Consider the following 10,187-nt stretch of genomic DNA (forward strand, 5'->3'; position numbering starts at 1 on the left):
ACATTCTGTCAGCAAATCCCATTCTTTTTTAAAAAAATTTTATTTGTTAATTTTACATTATGTATTGTTCGAATGGAGGTGCACCTACCTCCATGTTGTGCAAATACCTGTGAAGGGTAGAAGAGGGTGTGGGATAGGTTGTTAGCCGCCTTGTAGGTGCTGGGAACTGAACCCAGGTCCTCTGCAAGAGCAGCCAGTGAGTGCGCTTAACCGCTGAGCCATCTCTCCAGCCGTGCAGAGCCTGTTCTTTACAGCACTGGTCTAGACACGCTTGCTTATTAAGCATTGATTTTTACTGTTCCCTCGCCAGAGGAATTCCTGCAGGTGCAGACATACTTTCTTCACTGCGGTAGCTCAGGTTTTGAAAATCTGATACCTTGTAGGTGTTCAGTAGTTCTTCTGTAATTGAAGGGATGGGTTCATCTGGGGACAACCTGGGGAGAAGCAGGGGAGGGGGCCACCCATCCTAGCACCACGCACGGCTGCATCACAGTGGCCCAGAAGACTGCAGAGGGTCCTTCTTGGCCCCACCCTGTGGGAATTGGGTCTGGGCCAGGGAAGCTGGGGGGGCCGCGGCTGCCGGAGTCCTACTGCGTATAGCTTGCAGCACCTGCACCCCGCAGTGCGCCGGGAGGACTTGAGCAGCCCCGGGGGCTCAGCCAAGGTCACTGTGTCAAAGGGGAATTTCATTTCGCACACTTTCTCTTTCCCTGCGATTCCATCGGGCTCCGAAAGCCCCTTCCGGAGGGACTTCCCTCCGCGCCTGACTCACGCTGCCTCATGCGAGTGACTCAGGCCTGCGCCGCGCCAGTCCTGCACCCGCCCCCTGAACCGCCCCCAGGATGCTGCCGGCCCGCACCAGTGATGAGGACCCTTTGGTGGGAGACCCTGGAGTAGGGATGGGCCAAGGGACACCTGGCCACAGCCCGGAAAAACCAGAAACCGAGCTTGATGGTGCGTGCTAGTCCCTCAGTCCCAGCATTCAGGAGACAGGAGGATCAGGGTTTTCCGGATTATCCTAGGCTACATATCATGTTCCAGACCAGCCTGGGCTGCTTGAAACTGTGTCTCAAAAGTACAAAAATAGAACAGTAATAAAAAACACAGTGGGTTGTGGTGGCACAGGTTTGTAATCCCAGCATCCAGGAGGCAGAGGTCAGAGGATCGCTACAAGTTCAAGGCCAGCCTAGTCTACATAGGAAGTTCCAGGTGAGCTAGGGCTATATAAGGACACCCTATCTCAAAGATGAAAGAAAGAAAAAAGGAGAGAAACAGCTATAGAATGGATCCTGGGGAAAGGGCCCTGTGGGGGGCCAGAGGGGGGGATGACTGGAGGAAGGACCAAGCAAAGTGAAGTCAGAGCTGGAGAGGTTGGAAGCCCCAAGAGAAAAGCTGAGAGGTGGACTCAGGAGAGAGGGGTATCCTCAGGGGCAGGGAAGGGGGGAAAGTGAGGAGGAGGGATGCGAGATTCTCAATAGGCTGTCTCCCACCCGCAGACCCTAGAGCCTACCTTAAGAGGTGACAAGGGGACTCTAGCCTGAGAGCCTTCCTCTCTTCCAGCCAGCTTTCCCAGCTCTGACTCGGCTTCAGTCTTGCTATATGCAGAATGGACAGAGCCCTGGGGGAGGAGAGAGCATTGCAAAGTTGTACCTGCAGTTCTGTTCTGGTCCTTGAACTGGCTGTTGCTGCATCCTTCCATGTGGAACCCAGCATTGTCCTTTCAACCCTGGAGGTCCGGTAGGTTTCTGGCACTGCCAGTCCCAGCACCTCACTACTCTCATTGACCCCTGCCATCACCCCTGCAAATAGCCCTTCTCTTACAGCTCTGGAACCTTCTGAATTGGATTCCACTTCCTGCCAGGCCCTGAATGCTGTGGGGAGGGTGGACCCTCAACTATGAGACCCAGGGTTTGGTACTTAGTAACTGCTCAGTACATCATGGCTGTCCTCATCCTGCTTCTTCCTAAGGGTGGGGTTAAGCAGAGGTGAGGACCCCCAAGGCTGTGAAATCTTCAACCGGTCACTATGGGCTTCAGAAGCAGGTGTGGGGATATGAGCATCTCTGAGAAGAGAAACGAGAGGCTCCTGCACTTAACAAGCAGTCCAAGGGAACAGGAGCAGCAACAGCAAGCCATTTCCGAGACTAATGGGCCAGGTCAGGGAGGAGGCAGCTCTGAGCCTCGGTAATAGCTGCTGGGGTGGTTTGATGCGTCCCAAGGGCCAGGCAGGGTTCTGATGTGCCATGCGGCTGCTGTCCTTACGGCTAGTTTTCCGTTGGGGTGGCAGGCATGGGGGGGTGGTTTTTTTCAAGGCCACACAGCAAAGCCTGACTCCCACCTAGTCAGTTTGGTTCCAATCTGCCACTCAACCTTTCCTAGGAACCTGGGTGTGACTCAGTAAAGGCTTGCCTAATGTGTGATGCCCAGTTTCCACTCCCTGCTCCAAAGCAACAAAAAAGGTGAGTGTCCCTGCTGCTGGGACACCTGTTACTGACTTTTAGGAGAGAAGCAGAGGTGTGTGCAGAGTGGGGTGCAGCCTTCCAAGTTCTCTGACAGGATTAGGAAAGGATCCAGAGTTAAGTCCAGGAGCTGTTCTCCCTTCAACATGATGAAAAAAGGAAACCACAAATATACAATCAGAACTGCTGCTGTAAATGAAGGCTGAACTATGGTAGAATGTTTTCTAGAGATTAACCTGACTGGGGGCTGGAGAGATGGCTGGGTGGTTAAGAACATATGCTGCTCTTGCAGAGGCTCTGAGCACCTACATCCAGCAGTTCACAAATGCCTGTAACTCTAGATCCAGGGGACCTATTGAATACCTTCTTCTGGACTCCTTGGGTATATACCCCCCCACATATATAATATATATATACACATTATATATACATTATTAAAAATCATTAAAATTTTTTTGGCCCTTTTGAGACAGGGTCTCCCTATAGCTCCAGTTGGCCTGGAACTCACTATGTAGACCAGGCTGTTCATGAACTCACACAGAGATCCACCTGCCTCTGCCTCCTGAGTGCTTGGATTAATGGTGTGCACCAACCACACCCCTGGTATAACTGGCAGGCTGGAGAGATGGCTCAGTGGTCAAGAGCACTGGCTGCTTTTGCAGAGGACCCAGGTTCAGTTCGTTCCCAAAGCCCACATGGTGGCTAACAACCATCTGTAACTCTAGTTCCAGGAAATCCAACACCCTCTTCTGGCCTCTGTGGGTATTGCATGTCATGGGTATACTTACATACATGTAGGCATAACACTCATACACATACAATAAAAATAAGATAATATATGTATTTTTTTTTATTTATTTTGTAACTTAGTCCCAAACTGGCGTGTTGTTCCTCGTTGAGTTTTATCTGTCCAGTTATAAAATAATACCCACTGAGAAACTAAGAGACTCAAGTAGGAGGCACCATGGTGGGCCCGACTCTCTGGCCTCCCCCTGGCCTCTGCTTTCTAAAATGTATTATTTTATACTTCGGAATAAACAAAAGTGGCAATAAGGCCCGTTACTGGGCAACAGCAGCAGAGGCTGCTTTTGTCCCATGTGCCCAGCCTTTCCCCTTTGAGTACTAACCCTCTTGTATTTTTAGCTAAGTGTGTAGCACATTTTGGCCCTCAAAATAGACTGCTTCCTTGCCTCCCCTTGCTAGACATGGTCAGTTGGAAATAAGCAAAATGTTTCTAAGGGGAAGAATTTTTTTTCTCTCCACCTATCCTGCTCTTATGGCTAGACTGTAGACTGAGGGCTGGGGTACAGCACTTACTTTAATCTTTGAGGAAAGCTGCCTGCTATGGATGCGCCAGCCCTGGCTGCCTGCCTTTAGGCTTGTTGAAGGGGAGAAGTAACTCCCCTCAGGTGGGATCCGTTTAGCCTGTGAAACTTTGTGGTTCTGCTAAGCTTGGCCAGGGCAGTGTGAGGATCAGGAGACTTAGTATCTCCCAGGTGGACCACAGCAGGATCTGTGACTGTCAGCTCTGTGAGAGGGGCCAGCCTGTGCTCTGCTGCTCCTGGCCACAAACGAGGATGTTCACATACCTCTTAGAGGGTTGTGTCGAGATTGACAGGGGATACCTGTCAGGTGCTTACACACTGCCACACCCCCACAGTGGCCCAAGTCCCACTCAGGGGTCCCTTTCTCCAGCCAGAGCTCCTGGCAGCTTCCTGCCCTGCAGCCCAAGGCCAGCCCTTGGCCTTGCAGCCGACGACCAGCCTCGAGAGAGCCCTTGCTCTGGGACAAGCTCCTGCTACCTGATACACCTGTGCCAGGATCCCAGGCAGGACTCCTTTCCAAAGCCTAAGCGCTGGCTGATTCAGGCCATGCTGCTTGCCACATCTTGTGCTCACATCACAGGGACACAGAAGGCAGTGGGCTTCACACAGGCCCAGTTTCTACCTTGGGGCCAGCAGGGGATTTGGGGACAGGTGGGGAGTGGCCCACTTGTACGCTGCTCTCTAGGATGCTGAGTAGGCAGAAGGTTTGTGGTGCTGCCTCTCATGTGCATCAGCAGAGACTCAAGTCCTGTCTTGGTGCTCTGCTTGTATGTATTTTGTGGTGCTGGGATGGAACCCAGGACCTGGGTTGTGCTAGACTAGCCTTCACCACTGAGCCCCACCTTCAGCCCCTGTACCTGCATATTCTAGGGGTTCAATAATCAAAATTTGAATTTACAATTTTTTGTAGTTTTTAGATTTTATGTGTATATCCACCTTCAGCCCCTGTACCTGCATATTCTAGGGGTTCAATCAAAATTTGAATTTACAATTTTTTGTAGTTTTTAGATTTTATGTGTATAAGTGTTTTGTCCATATGTATGTAAGTGCACCCATGTCATGCAGTGCCCTCGCAGGCAGAAGAGAGCATCAGAGCCCCCTGGAACTCGAGTTACAGAAGGTTGTTAGCCACCATGTGGGTGATGAGTCCTCTGCAAGAGCAGTGTTCCTAACTGTGCATCTCTCCAACCCTTAAACTTTGAATTTTATTGGAAGGAGGGTATTTTGAGGCTTCGAGGTGTAAGGAATTTCCTTCTCCCCCCTCCCCCACAATACCCTGTACCACCTTGCTCAAGGTGCCAGGAACCCCAGTGTCTCATGGCTCCCCAGCCTGCATGCTTGGGCCACACAAAGTGCCATGAGTCCCCCTTAACTGACCTGACAAGCCATCTGTCAGGTGAGGCTGCCAAGTGTCACCAGACTTCATGTTTTTCCGCTTTACTCCATCCCTCAAGATACAGACTCCTCGAGCAAGGCCCAAGCATGCTGCTCCTCTATGCAAGCTCCTCTTCCTCCCCCCCCAACCCCCATACTCTAGTGATGGGCATGGAACCCAGGGGCTTGCACACACCGCCTCATGTCACACTACCCACATTCATCTGACGGGCTCATTCACAAATAATCCTCCCCGCCCTGGTATGCCTGTCCATCCCGTGAGCAGGTGCGCTTTCTGCCCGCCGGCTCTGGAATCTTTCCAGGGAAGCTGTGGAGCGTGCAACATGGGAAGACGGTGTTTTCCTCCAAGTCCGAAGGTGGGTTTGCTAAGGTCTTTTTAAAAGAAAAAAAAAAAATTATTATTATTTTTATTTTATGTGTATGAGTGTATTGCCTGCCTGTATGTGAGTGCACCTGTGTCGTGCAATACCACGGAGGTCAGAAGATGCCCCTGGAACTGGAGTTAAGGACGGTTAGTAGCCGCCATGTGGGTCCTCTGCAAGAGCAGCAGTGCTCCTAACCGCTGAGCCATCTCTCCAGCCCGGCTAAGGTCTCATAAAAGACTCCGGTTCCCTAAGCTCAGGGTGGCTCGCCGGTAATCACATGACCATATCTCACTGTAAAGGAAGCTGGGAAATGTAGTCTTTAGCTGGACAGTCATGTACTCAGCTAAAATATCCGTTTCTATGGAAGAAGTGGGGGAAGGGTAGTGGGGCTGTTTAACGTAGGGTTGTCAAGGGAGTAGGTAGAATACGGTGTTGGAGAGCCAGGGTGCCTGTTGCCCCTGTGCTACAGAGAAGTGGAGTTCCAAGAGGCAGGGACGTTGCGAGGTCCAGAACCCAGGTCACTCCCCGCCGTCCCGAAGCTGAGCTTTCTCCCTGCACCTCTGCCCGGTGGCTTGAGGCACTGTGAACCTTCTTACCATGCCTATCTGCCTTCAGAGCTCCCTGAACCCCTTCAGACCCTCCACTGTCGGGGAGCCCCTATCACCACAAGCTTGTCAGTCTCAACAGCGCCCTCCACCTGGGGGCTCCCCATCTCTGAACCTTCCTTGCCCTCTCCCTCACATCCCCCTCCCTCCACATGGTCTTTACCTCCTCACCTGCCTCCCTGAGCCAGCAGGTCCATCTGCTCCCTCCCACCCACCTTCTCAACAGGACCCTGGGATCCCACGCTTATTTTTGGCACAGGGTCTCACTATGTAGGTCTGGCCTGGCACTTTCTATGCAGACCTGGCTAGCTTTGGACTCAGATCCAGCCACCTGCCCCTAATTAAAGGTGTGCAGAACCATGTTTAGCCTGTTTTTGTTCTTACAGTCTTCAGTGGTTCACCATTGCTCTTAGACTTCACTCAGAACTGGGCATGGTGGTGCACTCCTTTAGTCCCAGCACTCAGGAGGCAGAGGCAGGCGAATCTCTGTGAGTTCAAGGCCAGCCTGGTCTACATAGTGAGTTCTAGGACAGCTGGGGCTACAGGGAGACCCTCTCTCAAAAAGACCAAAAAATAAATCTTCACTCAGGAGGCAGAGGCAGGTGGATCACAGGGAGTTCCAGGCCAGCCTGGCCTATATAGGTAGTTCCAGGCTAGCCAGTGAGACTCTGTATCAAACAACAAAACACATGCAAAAGATTATTTTATGCATCTATTTATTAATTAATTTATTATTTATTTATATGTGTGTGTGCCTCTGTGTGCCGGGAGGTCAGAGGACAACCTGTGGGAGGTGGTGCTCTCCTTCCACCATGTGGATGCTGAGGATCAAACTCAGGCCCTCAGGCTTGGTGGCAAGCACCTTCATCCACTGAGCAACCATACCAGCCCAAAGACCCAAATTCTTAGCCATGTATACTGTGCAGATGAACAATCCTGGCACTTGGGAGGCAGAGGCAGGTACATCTCTTTGAGTCCAGCCTGGTCTATATAGCAAGTTCTAGGCCAGCTGGGGCTACAGGGAGATCTCAAAAACAAACAACAGCAACAAAAAACCAGACAGACAGAAAACCAAGATTCTCTTCAGGATGTGATTGAACCCGGGTCCCTCCACATTATCTGTGCTTCTTTCTTTGAGAAAGAGAACTTCCTATTTGTAGCTGGACATGTGATTTAAGAAAGATTTATTTCCCAGATTTCCTTATAGCCAGGAACGACCGTGTGACTGAACTGTGGCTAAATGTAAGGGTTTTGTCCTGATGTCAGGGTCTCCCTGTAGCCCCAGCTGTCCTGGAGCTCACTATGTAGACCAGGCTGGCCTTGAACTCACAGAAATCTGCCTGCCTCTGCCTCCCAAGTGCTGGGATTAAAGGCATGCGCCACCACGCTCGGCCCTATTTATTTATTTTTGAGACAAGGAGACCCTGTTGTCCCAACTAGCCTGGAACTCACTATGCAGACCAGATCTTACAGAGATCTGCATGCCTCTGTTTCCTGAGTGCTGGGATTAAAGGCGCACACCACCATGCCTGATTTATGTATTCAGTTATTCTATTTTGTTATTTTTATTTTTTATGCTTATTAGTGTTTTGCCTGTAAGTGTACCACATGCGTGCAGTGCTTGCAGAAACCAGAAGAGGGTTTTGGATCTTCTGGAGCCAGAGTTACAGATGGCTGTTAGCTGCCATGTAGGTGCTGGGAACCAAACCTGGGTCCACTACAAGAGCAGTCAGCAGGGCTGGAGAGATGGCTCAGCAGTTAAGAGCACTGTCTACTCTTGCAGAGGACCTTGGTTTGGTTCCCAGCACCCACATAGTGGCTGACAACTGTCTGGAACTCCAATTCCAGGGGATCCAATGCCCTTTCTGACCTCCACCAGCATTGCACGACATGGGTGCACTTACATACATGCAGTTATACACTCATACACATTAAATAAAAATAATAAATAAGGGGCTGGAGAGATGGCTCAGCGGTTAAGAGCACTGACAACTCTTGCAGAGGACCCTGGTTCGATTCCCAGCACCTACATGGTGGCTACGAACCGTCCTTAACTCCAGTCCAGGTACTCTGATGCCCTCTTCTGACCTCTGTGAACACTGCATGATATGGGGGCACTTATATGCAGGCAAAACACTCATTAAGAGCCAGTGTTCTTAACTGCTGAACCATCTCTCTAGTCCCTATGTATTCTTGAGACAGGGTCTCACTGTGTATCCCCAGCTGTTCTGGAACTCACTCTATAGACCAGACTGTACTTGAACTCACAGAGATCCACCTGCCTCTGCTTCCCAAGTGTGTCACCATGCCTGGGTCTGTCTCTCTGTGTCTGTCTGTCTGTCTGTCTGTCTGTCTCTTTCTCTCTCTCTCTCTCTCTCTGAGAAAGCATCTTGTATAACCCAGGCTGGTCTCAAATCAAGATGAACTTGAAATTCTGAGCCTCCTGCCGCCACCTTCCAAGTGCTGGGATTATAGCTGTGTACCACCATGCCTGGTTTATATGGTGCTGGGGATGGAACCCAGGGCTTCATGCATACTAGGCAAACACTCTACCAACTGAGCCACAGCCCTAAATCCCTTTCTCTTCCTTGATGCTCGCCCTTCCTTTGTTCACACTGTTCTAGCCATGGGGGTGTTGTTGAGTATCTCCCAAGTACCAAGCTTCCAGGGCCTTTGTACCTGCTGTCCCTCCACTGGATCCCCCAGCCCACCCTCTTCCTGACTATCTCTAGCACCCTTCAGGCATACTGAGTACTTGATGTACTTAATACCCAGAGTACTTGATATCCAGAGTACATGATACTCAGTACTTAATATGTAGAGAATTGGATGCTCACAGCAAATACATTTCTTTTTCTTCTCCCCTTCCTCCTCCTCCTCCTCCTCCTCCTCCTCCTCCCTTTTTTGAGATAGGGTCTCCCTGTAGCCCCAGCTGACCTGGAAGACCAGCCTGTAGACTAGGCTGACTTCGACCTCACAGAGAGCCTCCTGCCTCTGCTTCCCAAGTGCTAGTGCTGGGATTATACGTATGTGGCACCACTTCAGACTCCAGGTATGTTTCTTAAACACTCCTCCTCTATACATTAATTTTAATAATAATCATGACATGGACAACAACAACTATTAAAAATTCAGTTTTTTAGATTGAATTTCATATGTATAATTATCATAATAAAAAATAAAACAAGAAGCCGGAGAGATGCCTAAGCAGTTAAGAGAGAGAGCCACCAGAGAAGGGGGGAGGTCAGAGGACAACTTGCAGAAGTTGGTTCTCTTTCTACCTTGTGGCCTTATGAATCCTGGGGGAAGGAACTCCTCTTTGTCAGGCTTGGCAGCAAACGCCTTTACCCACTGAGGCTCTGAAGACCCTCATGTGTTTGGGTTTTGTGGAGAGGGAGGAAAGTTCAGTGATTTTTCCCAAGGCCTCACAGCCGGTAACTGCAGGACCAGCTGTAGTCCATGGCCAGGGGCTCTGAGCTCTCATGTCCCTGTGCTTCGGGTAAGCCCACTGTTGTTTCCCAGGACAGAGGCTGTGGACTATGGGGGAGACCCTAGGTCTGGGGCAAACTGGCTTTGCCTGTCCTTGGGACTCAGCTGGCCTGGCCTGTATGAGCTGGCTTCAGGTCAGCCGTGTGCCAGGTGCAAAACTGCCAAGCAGTGTTCAGCCCCTCTCCCTTCCACCAGCGTCAGGGTCTGAGTTGGAGCAAGGCTCGGATGGGGCTGGTTCAAGTCCCAGCGTGGGATGTTGGCGTCATCTCGCGGTCATGGCTGGCGTTGCAGTTCCTGCCTCCAAAACGGGCCTGGCTGGGCTGGAAGGACCCCTTGGACCAACTTGAGCTCTGGCTGAACTGGTCAAGGAAGCTAACCTTTTTTGTCTGTATTTTACATAATGAAATATCATCTTGTTTAGGGGGAGTGTGGACCATATGTTGTTTATTTTCAAAATTACATTTATTCTGTATGCCTATATGTGTGTGCTAGTACAACATGGTGCCCCTTGGAGGCCAGGGGACGACTTGCAGCAGTTGATTCTCTCTCT

Source organism: Nannospalax galili, unplaced genomic scaffold (genome assembly GCF_000622305.1).
Source record: "Nannospalax galili isolate Female #2095 unplaced genomic scaffold, S.galili_v1.0 scaffold538, whole genome shotgun sequence".
In the NCBI taxonomy this organism is placed as follows: Eukaryota; Metazoa; Chordata; class Mammalia; order Rodentia; family Spalacidae; genus Nannospalax; species Nannospalax galili.